Source organism: Rhododendron vialii, chromosome 3a (genome assembly GCF_030253575.1).
Source record: "Rhododendron vialii isolate Sample 1 chromosome 3a, ASM3025357v1".
Taxonomy (NCBI): domain Eukaryota; kingdom Viridiplantae; phylum Streptophyta; class Magnoliopsida; order Ericales; family Ericaceae; genus Rhododendron; species Rhododendron vialii.
The window spans coordinates 3,454,400-3,470,258 of NC_080559.1; the positions used below are offsets into that span (position 1 = coordinate 3,454,400).

A 15,859-nucleotide genomic window follows, 5' to 3' on the forward strand; every position below is an offset into this window, starting at 1 on the left:
TATATTGGTACTGTATTGAAAACGATTTGATCTTTTGTCATGAAAGAAAACCCTAGGAATTGGGTTTTTATCCTTATACTACATACAAGGGAAAATTACGAAGAATAGCCCTGTCCTTTTTCAAAATTGCAGTATCCCACCTGTCCTTTGGTCGATGACAATTAGACACCTGAACTTTTAACTCCATTAGTAATTAAGCCATCGACGTAACTAACACATGGAATCCGTTGACGGGGATTTGGGTAATAACCATAGTTTTGAATACCGTTTCGGACAGGGTATCGGTTTTTCTACTGGTACGGTACGTACCGGTACCGGTCAGGTACCGAGTACCGTTTCGGATTTACCACAACTACAATATATATAATAATTATATATAATTATAATTCAAAAAAACCATCCATATCATACAATTTATCATAAAATATCTCTACTAGGAATTCTCTAGTCCCACATTACTTAGTTACAAAACTCTTTTCCACTTTAAATGACTTTGCACACTAGTGATCTTGTGAATGAGAACCCAATAAGAGGTCTCGCGCGCTCGGGAAAATGTGTCGTGGCCGAAGGCAATTTGAAAAAACTGATTCAGAAACCAATTAACCGGGTGCGCGCAGGGGGGGTGCAAATCCGAGATTTAAGCCTCGCGCACGTACTATGGTTAAGCCCACGTTTTGCTAAAATTCTGAAACCGGCAACTTTTTTTTTATTTTTTTATTTTTTTCTTAAGTCCAGAGAACCAAAAAAAAAGAACAAAAACATTTTTTTAAACGTTCCAGGGAAAAAAAAAAAAAAACCTCTGCAAAATTCAGGATGGAATTTCCGGTAACCGTTTTCCTGCCTGTATTTCCCGAAACAGCCGGTACCGAGCGGTATTTGGTCCGGAACGGTATTGGGGTGTTAGGGTACCGGTTTTCTTCAAATCCGGTGCGTACCGACCGGTACGGTACGGGATTAACAACTATGGTACTAACTACTACTAACCAAGTTTTTTGGAAGAGAATTTGAACAATCAAGGGTGGCACCGATAGCGTGCACTCTTCTTGTTGATGGAAGTGTCACCAAACCAGCCGGCAGCTACCAATCATAGGATAACGGAGAAGCTTTTCAGGTATTTTACCCCATAAGAGTTGTCACACTACTAATTATTAAATAAAACTGCAAGAGGTGCTAGTAAAAAAACACTATTCTCTTTCCCACTCGAAGTTGGCCATCAATTACGTCCTCGCATTTGTATCCTTCTCGCTCCCCACATGTCTCACTTCAAATCCCAACTGGGCAAGGAGAAACCTGCAATAAAAGGCGATGTTGCTTAGAACACCATGACCCGTCCCGTTGGTTTTGATCATGTTAACCACCAGTTGGGAGTCCGTATTCCCAAGACTAATAACAGCCAAGGTTTTTTTTTTTTTTTTTTTGTATATAGCTAAATTTAATCCATCTCGTAAGGCCCAAAATTTTGCAAGAAAACTGAATGATGCCCTAATCTTTCTATGAGTATATCCACCACGCATTGTCCATCATGGTTTCTAATAAGGGGGTGTTTGAGAGCCTACTTTTTAGTTTTTCATTTTCAACGTTTTACCTTTTTGGCTTTTGGAATTATGATCAGAATGTATTTTGTATTCGATAGAATATTTGGATGATATGTGCAAAATGCATTTTGCAACAGGAGTAATGTTTGGGAGGTATGGAACGAAAATGAATTATGAATTGATTTTTTTACTATGTTGCCCCCGGTTATTAATAATGGTGTATAATGTATATACATAATGTTTTAATCAATTTTTTTTTTAAATTTTCTTCCGAAATTGCTTATTCTACATGAACTGAAAGTGTCAACACTATTTTTTAAATTATATTTTTATTATTTCAATTATTCTTTGCTCTTACTTTTCCACCAATAATGTTTTTATGTTTTAAATTAAAATAATAATTAAGTTTAAACCAAAGTAATCGAAAACTAAACATCATTACAGAAATTGAGAATCTAAACATTATAACAATACAACACAAAACATTACAGAAAATCGGATTAAAAAAAATTTACAGAAATTGAACAAACATATTACAACACCAAAGAACTCATCTAACGGACACGGTAAGCAACAATCCAATCCCGAATTAAAGCCCTTACATTTTCCTGTCTTGATCATCGCCAACGAACACGTTTCCATGTTGACCATTAGGTTCCGTAGTTTCCACACGTTACTATGAGAATCAAGTAGTTGTTAAAGTATTAAACACATGTGGAAACTATTGATCAAAGCAGTGTAACATACAAATAAATGGGTCACTCAAAAAGGTTTTAATGAACACACACAAACAGAGAGAGAGACTTACGGTTTGGTAGGGATTGAGGAAAGATTAAAGAATTTTTACGAAGAACGGTTTGGTAGGGATTGAGGAGAGATTAAAGAATCTTTAAGGAGAACGATTTCCTCCTGAGCTCTTTCTTTTTGGCTTTTGTTTTAGAAACCTCAAAATGGAAAACCCATTTTTTGGAAAACACATTTTGCCACTTTCAGCCAAACAGCCAAAACACAAAAATGAGAAGTGGAAAATGGGAAAATGGGCCTGATAAGTATGGTAGACCTATGAAGGTCAACACTGCAAGAAATACAGACCTGGGGAGTGATGGTCAGCTTCGCCTATGCACCACTGGAAAGTATCACTTGTGAGAAAGTTAGGGTATGCCAGCCCCGTCCACCAGACGGAGCTGTCATAAGGTCTAAAGACCAGTTCTGACACAAAGCTAAGGCTGGATAAGTAATATTCACTGAACATACTTATTCAAATCAAAGAAACCACAATGAAGAACCATAATCGAAAGATGTCGATAAGATAAGGATAAAATGCTAGTGATAAACACGATTAAAGACAGATTAGGATTCCATGCTAAAGCAGGGTGAACATGGAGTTCTGATAAGCATCCAATTATGCATATTCTTGGTGCTTAAGTCCTCTAGTATATTGTGTTTGTACATATATGTTGTCGTTTTTATCCCATAATGCACGTAAGGTATTTTTGTGTGTGTTTCAGATAAAACGTGCTAATAAGGCGGTTTTGAACGCCAAGGGACGTTCCGGTATGTAACCAAGTGTTCAAGTGCCCGACAACACATGTTTCATTGTCACCGGAACCTAATGGCACTCTAAGAAGCCTCGTAGGATGTCCGGTGGTCGAGATGGCAAGGAGTATGCCAAAGTGTTTCAAGCAAGGCATATGCATTGAGGATGGCCCTCGAGGGTATCCGAGACTCCAAGGCCACTAGGGACACCTCCGCCAAGTCCCGTTGATCATGTAACGAAGTATCGGGTGAAGTTCGAAAGCGTCGGGTGCCAAGTTTTAAAGCTAGGGGCCATTTCTGCAGTTAACAAGGCGGTATCCATACAACCGTTTTGGTTGTATCCATACGGTGGCCTTATATTTTGGACAGATTCCTGCGTATCCATACAACCGTTTTGGTTGTATCCATACAGCTCTTCTACGGAGCATTTCCAACACAGGCGTAACAGCCCGGTATCCATACAACCGTTTTGGTTGTATGGATACAGATTGCTTACTGACAGATTTTTCTGCTTTTTGAACTTTCCATTTATGGAATAGTTGCTACTTTTGGTAAGTGCTAGGATATTTGTTATGAGAGAAGGGTTGGATTGTATAAATATCCCTCTCCTCTTTCATAGAAAAAGTAGTTAGCTTAGTGGTAGCTTAGGATAGCTTTTCTTCCATTGTTGTTCCAAGCTTTTCTTGTCATTTCCTTCAAGAACCCTTCAAGGTATTGATTGTATGTTTAATTCTCAAGTATTAATGTTGTAGCTAAGACTTGGATCTTCTCATAAATCTAGTTTATTTTCACTTCTATCGGTTAATCATGTTTTCAAATTCTAGCATGCTTTCTAGTCTTTTTCTTATGTGTGAGTAGTTGATAAGGCTTGGCCATGGGGTGAATAACATCGTGTGATTTAGGTTAATTGTGCTTTTCTCAACTTAAGACTTGAGGTTTGGTTTGGAAATGTGAGTGGTTCGCCTTTTATGTAACAAAACTTGTCGATGTTAACCTCCGGTGATCATATGCTCGCTCATATGGTTCCGTGAGCTATGTCTCGCCTCGTGTTTGCCAAAAGAACCAAAGAACTTGCTCGCTTTCCAAACTATGCTTCTAGTTCTTGACCTTGATATTTAGTTTGAATGCAAGTCTTGGCGTTGTTAATCTCCGGTGATCATGTGCTCGCTCACATGGTTTCGAGAGCGATGTCACGCCTTGTGTTAAGCTTGTTGTTCAAACTCTATATTAAGTCTAACCATTTTCATAGCTAAATCTTCCGGTTGATAACCTATGCCGTGTGATTCAACCGTGTTTTCGTTGAGAAAAGTTAATTGGCTTAAGTTACGGGCGTTAGGAGCTTCTATGCCTTGCCGTTTTTAAATTCTTAGTTCAAACTCTTTTTCTAGTCATTTTCATAAGGGCAATTCTCACCTTTCAAAGGAAAACTAAAAGTTGGCCGCCTAAACGCCGGAAACTCTTACATCTAATTCGAACAAGCTATATTCGAGCTCCCTGTGGATCGACTCGGACTTTCTCACTATACTATGCAAATCTTTAGTTGTAGTCCGGTTAATAAATAATTGAATTTGACGGCCGTTTGGTAAACTTCAACGACTACCGAATTGGGCCGCGATCAAGTTCCAGCTAAGGCAGGACTCCCCGCACTTCGTTAAAGCGATCCGAAATCCCCGGGATACAGTCCTACTAGGACTCAACCTCCTATTAAGATGCTTATAAGTACAACGGTAGAACTCCAGCAAAAGGTACAGACAACTCATAACAAAGAACCCTAATTCGCCTTCTATATGGCAAGTTCTCTACTGACTTAAGCATCGGAGGGTGGTTGGCACGCCACCACACCGCTGACTTGAGTTCTTGCTTTGTTTTGTAGGATCAGGTCGGAGCTAGAGACAAAGCTGATTCATCAACTGGCGCCGTCTGTGGGAAACGACTTTTTCCTTACAGTGAATAACTTTGTATGGTAGAGACCCGATCGAGCAGAACAACAATGGCTTCAGACCCCCCACAAATGGGTGTCGACGACGCCACCAAGGCCGCCAAGACTGTTGAGATGGCCAAGGCAGCAAAAGCTACCAAGGCTGCCGCCGTTACTGAAAAAGCCGCTAAGGCGGTAGCAGTGGCCAAGGTCGCCGCAGCAAACAAAACTGGAGATGCTCAGATGACCCCGGAAGCGTTTGCTCAGATGCAGGAGCAGATAAAAACATTAACCCAAGGGTTACAAGTAGCGATGCAAGAAAACGCAGATTTGCAAAAGCAAATCTCCGAGCTGAGCATCCTAAACTTACAACACAGTCGACACGCAAAGAATTACAGTATTTGTTTTCGTTTCGTAAGTTTTGTTCTATGGAGTTCCATTATTATATGAACATGTTTCCATACTCCATGAGCGGCTAAACTCTTAAACTAAGGTTGAGGATGAAGCCTCATTAACGATTATTATTTATATATTCAAGAGATTTGATTTTACCTGAATATGTGGTTTGATTTTGATTAAATTATTCTTACTCCAAATCAATTGTTAGGGATAGATTCTGGATATGAGTTCAATTATGTTTTTCTCGTGATTTAGAATTGTCTTTGGCATTGAAAGCTGGTTTTTAACTATAAAATTGGATATTTATTGTGATTTGTTAAAAGCGGATACAATTAATGATTTGATTTTATACTTGCGAGCAGAGAGGAACAAACATTAGACTTTTTGATGAACTTTCACGATGATATTTTCCGTGGAAACAGAATTAGCTTTAAGATTATCACGAAGAAATTTTGGATAAAGTCAATAATCTTGAATATATAATGATACTAGTTAATGGGTGTGGATTCCGAAACCTTAGTACCACTACAAGAAAAAACACCATTCCCGACTAACAGTTTAGTCGGCAATTGTAGGCATTTTAGTCGGCAAAAGCCTTCCCCGACTAAAAATTTTGGTCGGCACATTAGTCGGTGGAAGAAGGTCGGCAAAGGTCGTTGCCGACTAAAAATTGTTTAGTCGGCAAAGATTGGACTATTGGCCGACTAACATTTTAGTCGGCGAATGTGCTATTATTGGCCGACTAATGGATTAGTCGGGGAATGTGTTACGCATTGGCCGACTAATTATTTGGTCGGGAAATGTGTTGCCTATTTGCCGACTAATTTTTTAGTCAGAGAATGTTACCTATTGGCCGACTAATTATTTAGTCGGGGAAGGTATTACCTATTGGCCGACTAATTGTTTAGTCGGGGAATGTGTTTTAATTATCACTGACTAATTGTTTAGTTGTCAAATGTCTTTTCGAATTAACTAATTTGTGGCCTATTGTCGACTAATCTTTAGTCGGGAAATGTTCCATACCAATTTGTCATTTCAGAATTTTCTACAAACTTTTTTCACATAATTATTCCCTGTAAATTTCAGCCAACAATCATTACATCCACAAAATTGCCAACCTAATGCAATTAACACAAAATAAAATTTTCATTAAATAAATACGAGCTTTCATAAGTAGAGGTGTCCAACAAATACTTAAACAACTTGTATCCAAATTCCTAGAGCGCAAAATAACGCGTCCAACCACAATGGAAAAATAAAAAAATCTAGGTTTCGTAACAAAATGTATTCAAACCCTTAGATCGCAAAATACTAAAAAGTTCTACTTCAATAAACGGATGACCAAAAAACAAGATTCACTCTAATGGTCACACTACCGACAAAAGTAATTAGTCGGGAAAATATATTATATTATTGATTTTTTAAATTCGTAAAAAATTAGTTTTACCGACTAAACTTCATATTAGTCAGCTAAGATCCATAATTTCCGACAAAAGTAATTAGTCGGGAAAATATATTATATTTATTGATTTTTTTAAATACGTAAAAAATTATTTTTACCGACTAAAATTCTTATTAGTCAGCTAATATCAATAATTTCAGACAAAATTAATTAGTCGGAAAAATATATTTTATTTATTGATTTTTTAAAATAATTTAAAAATTATTTTTACTAACTAAACCTATTTTTAGTCGGGTAATATGAATAAATACCGACCACAACAATTTGCTGGGAACATGTATTTTATTTATTAATTTTTTAAATTGGTTAAAAAATTAATTTTCCCGACTAAACGTACTTTTAGCCGGCAAATACCTATTATTAGAAACTAAAGTTTTTTTAGTCGGCAATTTTAGTCGGGAATTGTGTAATTTGTTGTAATGTACTTTCTCCTTTGGTTAAAAAGAAGCTTTAATTTTCTTGTCTTTGATAATTTAGTTAATTGTTTTCACTGTTCATTTTTAGTTTAAAAATCAATCACCCTTTTGTCAACTAGGTTAGGGTTAATCGATTTAAGTTTATTTAGTTTCCTACAAAAACTCACCAAGTCTCTGTGGGTTCGACCTCGCTCTTGCATTACTATACTTCGATACGATTCGTGTGCTTGCGAGTACATTAAAATTACACAACACTCATTGAGAATATCAATAGCTTAAGAAATCAGGTTAGTTGATATCGATTAATATGTTTTCGAAATAGATTTATGTTCAAATATATTATCATTAATATGATAATTTTAGTATACATGGGTATTTTAGTCATTTAGATGTACAAGGGTAATGTGTTCATTTCAGTATACATTGGTGTTTTAGTCATTTTAAATTTTAACATATATGTAATTGGGTTAATGGGTGGGTCGGGTTTAATTTTAAATAAATGAGACGGATTGAGTATGAGTAATTGGCCTCATAATTATTGGGTTCCAAATGGGTCAATGACTTATTAGAGACCCAACCCACTTACTACTTACTCAATTTGGCCCCATTTGATACTCCTAAAAAATCCTAGAACTTTGAACATCCATGAACGGATCCATTCTCTCCCCTGTTGTATCGGGAAGTTCATTGTTTATGTATTTTTGGTATAATACTTCTCAAAAAATATCTTATGTGTAGGCATATGTTGATCAAAACTAACTAGCTATTAAATAGAGAAATCTATCTAGAAGAGTTTTTTTTTGATTTTCTTTAAAATCTGTCGACATAGGAAAAGAAAGAGGAGTGCAAAATTAAATAACACCTTTTTTTTTTACCTTGATAATTGTTGCAGCACTACTTTTTCGCAAAATTAACCCATAGAGTTGTAAAGGGTACCATAAATGCATCGATATAAATATTATTATATTATTATGTTAGTTGAACACAGCAAACTAGAGTTTCTGTTGTTATTTTCATGATAACTTTTGAATGTTGATCCCTTTCAAATTTCAAATAACTAATTGAAAATTTAATTAATCACGGATAATTTGCCTTGTTCTCTTTGCTTTTTGAAAAGAATTTTTAAAAAAATTCCCCCTAAATCCCCCCTATTTTCAACATTTCTCTCTCTATCTCTCTCAACTTATTATCCCTACTATTTTTCAAAAAACTTTTCAAAATACAAACCAAACACATTTAAGCATTTGTGGCCAGTGAGTTGATCCATTTCATTTTATATCACGGTCTTAATAATCAAATTATTTGTTTTTTATGCATTCGATTAATTCTTCATTTTCCTATGCAGCTCAATAGTGACTTGCTAAGAACAATTTACTCAATTGCAATACTTAACAATTTACCCTGTTAAGTATATCCACAAAGGCTATGATCGTATCATGATGGTGGTGAGACGAATAAACGATATCTAGAATTAAGGTAACTTATATTACTCACGATTCACTACTACAATAATGCTTAATGGTCACCCTTATTACCCGTAATTTTTTAATTTTAATCACGGTTACAAAACCGTGGTCTATCGGGCCGTTATTAAAAGCCTCCTACTTTTAATCACGGTTATAAACAGTGATACAAGCTAATAAAAAACTGTGCTTCATAGGTAAGAAACGTGATTGTTTCCAATTAAAAATCTCAGTATTATAAAAAACCGGTGATCATTTTAAATGAATTAATCACAGTTTTTAGTCAAACTGTGATAGTTTTAATATAAAAGAATCATAGTTTTTACTCAAACCGTGATCATATCTTCTTTACTATGATCATTTTCAATCAAATAAGCACAGTTTCTACTAAAACCGTGATCTTATCATCTATAACATTCCAGTTTTTTCAAATACCGTGGTTGTTAATGGACTTAAAATATCTCGCTTTATTGAGAAACTGTGGTGAACTTGTTTATTTTCTTAAATTAGATACTTTCCAGCTCTGAACCTAAAATTTGTTCCCCATTGCTAACTGTACAAGTGCATCATACTGCAATGGTATGGCAAATACATTTACTAATTGAAAAGGCCAAAATGTGAACTTATAATATATTAATCTAAAAGCGTTTTACACACAAATAAGAGAATCAAACATGTTACATGGTCCGGGTATTGAGCCAAAAAAATAAAGCCTAGCTAGATCAATTTTCAGGCAAAAATGAATGACAAATATGCTAACTAGCCTCTCAAGTTCGTCTACCATTTGCAACAACGACAAATGAGTTTTCCTCAAGACTCATACTATAGTCCATAGTCTCCATACCAAATCTAAATATTGGCAGTCGTCTGCAAGCAGGAAAATTACAAACACATCAATAATTTACCCAAAAAAAGGATAAATTATGTCCATATAGCATAGAACAAGATACATACATCCATACAATGACCTCTAGCTTTGTAGTTGCAAAGTTGTGACCAACCCATCTCTTCCACCACCTGCAACATATCATTATGCAAGTCACAAGCAATATATATTACAATCCTCCCACCGTAAAAAAAACATAATTCAACTTCAATTCAAATAGCCGCACTGAAGTTGAGTTTTGGGAGACTGAAACAGAGCCACGTAAGTTTTTCTCTAGTTTCACCATCTTGCTTTTTACACAGACACCCTAAGCATATTGGGTGTTGAAAAACATCACAGGATAAATTAACGAATCTAAAATATTACTAAATAACACTTAAATAAAGTAGCGCCATAAGGTCGGTTATCTGGTTAGTTGTCAGCCATGTGTCGCATTATAAATATGCAAATAGAGATTAACATGAATAGCTCTATAACAAACATAATATAAGTTGAGTTTGTTAACAAAGCCAATTTCGAAGAACTTAATTGCACCTTTCGTCGATGCAATAGGGGGGATTCCAGTGCCATTGCCACTCACGATCACTCTATGAATAAGAGGCCATTTTTACTTTATGTTTTTTCAAGAAACAACAATTGAAGCTTTAATTTAACTTGTGAAATATAGCACATAAAAACTGGGAAGAGAAAGTAGAAACAACAAAATTGGAACTACCAAGTGCCGGTGTGGGACTTAAGACTCCTACAGATTGCAATTCTTATACTAATTAATACCAAAACTCGATTGGTACTTTTATCGAACACCTAATGTGCAGAATCATCCGTGATTGTAAAAAACACATAACAATCTGTCAATATCCACATAATCACAATCCAAAAGACCAAGAGCATGCTTACCGTGAAAAATAAGCACGACTTCGGTGCGAATGGAGGAAGCGCCATCAACATTCGAATATCTTTCCTGGAAATCAGCACTAAACTAAATAGCCCGTCATTGATTAGATAACCGAGACAAAGTCCCAAAACACTCATCGTAGGTTGAAAGTACAAAACAAGAACAAGAGCAAGGAGGGAAAGTTCGAAAAGAGAAATCGAATCTGGGCGAAACACTAACTGCAGAGTATGATTCTTCTAATCAAAATCACCTCAATAGATGGTTGTGGGCGAGGGATCCCCTTCTCATCGAAAGGGTGGTGGTGATCGCGAATGTTGCAACAGGAAGCAAGCGATGAAACATGCTACAGGATACGAAGGTTAACGAAGATGACGAGACGCGACAGTGGAGAGAAAGAGGGCGCCGACCTCACCGGGATGGAGAAGGAGAGGAGAAAGCGCTGAAACTGATGGGTTTTCCTTTAGTTGCTCAAACGAGGCCGGGGTTATAGCCTATAGGATTGGGTGAATTGGCGGCAAAATGCGCGCCAAACTTTTTAATTTTTTTAGGAGTGTTTTGGAAATCTTGTCGGTCCTCTCCTCACCTAAATAATTTATCACGGTTGTTAATAAAACATGGTTAAAATAAATAAAAGAAAATTTTATCACACTTTTAGATAAACGTGATTAAAATTAGTAAACACATTTAATCACGTTTTAAAAAAAATGTGGTTAAATCAAACAAGTAAGATAGATTTTATCACGGCAGTAACAAAGCGTGGTTAAAATAGACTCATGTTATCACGCTTGTAAGAAAGTGTGATTAATATAGACACATTTCTATCACGGTTGTAACGAAGCGTGATTAAATAGACACATTTTTATCACACTTGTAGGAAAATGTGGTTAAATTAAGCACTTATAATCACGGTTCTATTAAAACTGTTATCATAAATGTTAATTACCACGGTTTTATTAGCAAAGTGACATTAAAAATTCACCTCACATTTCTTTATCACGTTTTCATCAAAACTGCGATCTTTCTAACTTTCTTAGTGTGTTCTTTATCCATTATTCTAGTAGTGATTTTATTTTTACAAGAGGGGATTCTTGCATTAATTATTTTTTTAGGTTGTTATTCATGTTTCTAATTGTGTTCTTAATTTGCATGAAGTGGATATGCGTTGGTACAAAAACCGGAAGCTGAAGAGAAATTTCAAGACAATAGAAGAGTAACTAAGACAGTTGAAGATGAACTTTTTGAGCACCTTTTTTTCCCTACATTTATGTATCGAATTGACTCTATTATAAAAATTTTATGCATGCTGAAATTGGATCCTATGAATGCAACATGATATTGGTTTTGAATTTTATGTTTTGAATTAATATATCTAATTTTGTATCCTATCAATGCAGTTAACTTTATGCGATTGGGATCATCATTGGTAGTGTTATACACACATTTTTTTTATGTGCCACTATTGTATACATTAGCGGAGTTAGCGAGATGTTAGTATGTTAGTCAACAGGGGCCCAGAGGCTATCTATAGCCCTGAACCCCAAATTCGTCTACCATGGGGCTCGAACCTCTGCCTCTGCTGTTGTACACACGGGTTCGGGGCTTAACAGATTATTATTTTTTTGGTTGCCGAATGCTGCAGGCAGAAGTAATTAGCAGACCAATGTTTTACAACAACAAAAATATATTGCATCGAGACTAACATTTTACCCATAGTGTAGCATGTGGATTGATGGGTTGTAATTGGGTTATGATTGAGTGGTCAATTGGTTTTGGGTTGAGTGTTCAAGTCTTTTTGGGCTAGGTGTTCAGGAGTATGAGAATTGAGTGTTCATTAATATTTGGATTGGATGTTCAAAGAAAGGCTAACTCATAATTTTTATATGTATTTAAGCAAAAATAAAAATAAAAATTCATGGGTGTTTATGTGACCATGCATGCTTCTTAAGCTATAATTTTTTATTTTTATTTTTGGCATAGTTGGATTTGTTAAATAGAGGAGTTGATATATTGCACGCGAATTCATGCATATGCTGATTGTTCGAATCGTGCCTTTAGGTACGAGTTTGCGCTAGTAGTAATATATATGGTACCGCACTTCGGTTCCCTTAAGGGATCCCGGAAAATCTACTCCAAGCGGGACTTCACTCCCAGCCCTTGGATCTCCAAGGGCTCACATTTTAAAGGGGAACACGCGGGTCGTTACTGGGTAAATAATACCGAATGCGGGTCGCCCTCTCACTCGGATTCGAAAATGGGTTAAAACAAATCACCCCCCCTTCAGTCCAGTTCACGCGACCTCAGACCAGAGAAAGAGAGAGACAGAGAGAAGTCAGAACGAATAAGAAGAAGAACGAGCAGCAGTCCCAGCAACGAACAATGAACGACGCTCTCTCTCTCTCTCTCTCTCTCTCTCTATTAGGGTTTTAGTTTTCGATTTCTCCATCCCTTAGGGTTTTCGATTTCGTTTTGAGAAACCCAAAAATTAGGGCTTCGAAGAACGAATGACTGGTATAGGATTTGATTTCAGTTTATTAGTGTTTGATTTCTATACAAAGGAGAAACGACTGGTATAGAGTTTTGAACCGACTGGTATAGAGTTTGAATTTCATTGTATGTGTGTTATGCTTAGGAGATGCTCTTTTCGCACCCCCTGACAACCCCCCTCCTCTGGGCCCCACCATCTTTCCCCTCCCCTTTTCCCGCCCTCCCCTCGTTTTAAGTTTTTTTTAGTTTTACTTTTAGAAGACTTTAAATACTTTTTTTTTTACTTTCACTATTTTTTTTTACTAAGACTTTAATTACTGTTTTATTTTTTTTACTTTAATTACTTTTTCAAATTTCAATCCGTTTGAATCGGTGGAAAGATTTTAGTTTTCTGATCATTTTATTCTCAATGGTCATAGTTAAATTTTAACTCTAGGGCTCTCGTTGATTAGCCCTAAGAGATATTTAATTCTAGAACTTTCTTAGGGCTAATCAAGAGAGTCCTAGAGTCAAAATTTAATTATGATCATTTAGGATAAAATAATCAAAAAACTAAAATCTTTCCATCGGTTCAAACGGATTGAAATTTGGAAAACTTAATTTTTTTAACTTCTTTATACAGTTTATATATTAAAAAATATGGTTAAAAAATTAAGTGTTTCAAATTTCAATCCGTTTGAACTGATGGAAAGATTTTAGTTTTCTGATCATTTTATTCTAAATGGTCATAATTAAATTTTGACTCTAGGACTCTTGTTAATTAGCCCTAAGAAAGTTATAGAATCAAATATCTCTTAGGGCTAATCAACGAGAGTTCTAAAGTCAAAATTTAATTATGACCATTTAGGATAAAATGATCAAAAAATTAAAATCTTTCCACCCGTTCAAACGGATTGAAATTTGGAAAACTTAATTTTTTTAACCTCTTTATACAGTTTATATATTAAAAAATATGTTTAAAAAATTAAGTGTTTCAAATTTCAATCCGTTTGAACCGGGGAAAAGATTTTAGTTTTCTGATCATTTATCCTAAATGGTCATAATTCAATTTTGACTCTAGGACTCTCGTTAATTAGCCGTAAGAAAGTTGTAGAATCAAATATCTCTTAGAGCTAATCAACGAGAGCTTTAGAGTCAAAATTTAATTATGACCATTTAGGATAAAATGATCTGAAAACTAAAATCTTTCCACCGGTTCAAACGGATTAAAATTTGGAACACTTAATTTTTTAACCATATTTTTTAATAAACGGTCTAAAGAGGTTAAAAAATTAAGTGTTTCAAATTCAATCCGTTTAAACCGGTGGACAGATTTTAGTTTTTTGATCATTTTATTCTAAATGGTCATAGTTAAATTTTGTTTCTAGGACTCTCGTTGATTAGCCCTAAAAGATATTTGATTATACAACTTTCTTAGTGCCAAAAATTCATTATAACTATTGAAGATAAAATGATAAAAAAATTCCACCGATTCAACCGGATTGAAAATTGGAATACTAAAATAATATTAAATAAATAAAAGAGAAAAAAGATACAGATTACATTGTATAAACATTGTATGTAAATAAATAAAACAAGAGAAAATGGGTTCGATATTTCTGGGATGCGTGGGGTATTTTCGGAAGCGAAAAATCTATGAGTACCGACCATTGGGGGAGAGAAAACGTACCGACGGCCGCCGGCGGGCCGTCTCCGGCCACCGGACGGCCGATCCGAGCCGTTCAAAAATTCTAAAAAATAAAACCGAGGGGGTCAACGCGGGAATCAAGGGCATCCGAGGTGTTTAGGGTGCTTGATCAAAGCACCCTTTTTTCGTGTATATATGTGTGTGTACATATATACACGAAAAAAGGGTGCTTTGATCAAGCACCCTAAACACCTCGGATGCCCTTGATTCCCGCGTTGACCCCCTCGGTTTTATTTTTTAGAATTTTTGAACGGCTCGGATCGACCGTCCGGTGGCCGGAGACGGCCCGCCGGCGGCCGTCGGTACGTTTTCCCTCCCCGTGGTCGGTACATATAGCAACACTCTTTCGGAAGAGGGGAGGTGGGGTCGGGAGGTGCGTGTGTCAGGGGGGGTGCGAGAAGAGATTTACTATGCTGAGCCATTTGCTCCTTTTTTCTTTTTCTTTTTTGAGTTTACTTAGGAATAGCCCTAAGACTGATATTATGGTTTTTGTTTGTCTCATTATGGATCCCATGAGTTAGGGTTCGAATCTCTCGTTCGATTGAGATGTGTTAGGGTTTTCGATTTCATAAGCAGTAATTTCTCATTCCTGGTTCCATCTCACTTTTCCCCTCTCAACAATCGTAACAGAGAAGAAGAAATGGAAGAACAAGATAGACGAGTGTATTCACCCCATTGTTTCGACCACCACCACCACCAAGGTACTATATAAGTCATTTTGGGAATTATGTGCGGCTATGCATGAACAAATTGTGGGTTTGGAGAGATTTTTTCCAATATTACAAATGAGAGAGGAAATCGAAGGAGACTAGCTGGAAGCAATGGGGACTGTATCGAATGATAGGATAGAGGTAGAGAGAAATATGAGTCTTGGTGGTAGTGGAGGACGGTTTCCATAAGACCGGAGGAGAGGAGATGAATCCGAGAGTGCAAAAAAGTTTCTCGAGACTGAGGAAAGCATGTGGATTTTAAACTTCGTTGTCTTAGACAGTCCATATAGTTGTTGCATTAAGGGAGAAGGGTGATTGAAGGCAATTAAACAGAGGAGAGAGGAGAAATGATTACTCTATACTCTGAGCAAATTTTACAAAGAGATGGCCAGAGAGACAATGTAGCAGATGGCCATATAGTTGTATGATTGTCAAGGAAAACATATTGTTGTGGCACTAAAAAGATTG

The 15,859-nt window shown here is 36.2% G+C and overlaps 1 long non-coding RNA gene across 1 annotated transcript; it reads right to left on the reverse strand.

Moving 5' to 3' along the window:
* Positions 1–9,330: 9,330 nt before the first annotated feature.
* On the reverse strand, positions 9,331–11,088 carry LOC131319220 (uncharacterized). The gene is made up of 4 exons (XR_009197927.1): positions 10,730–11,088; positions 10,513–10,576; positions 9,684–9,746; positions 9,331–9,596 (listed from the first exon to the last, which is right to left on the reverse strand). It is a non-coding gene; the product is annotated as an uncharacterized LOC131319220 (long non-coding RNA).
* Positions 11,089–15,859: the final 4,771 nt, after the last annotated feature.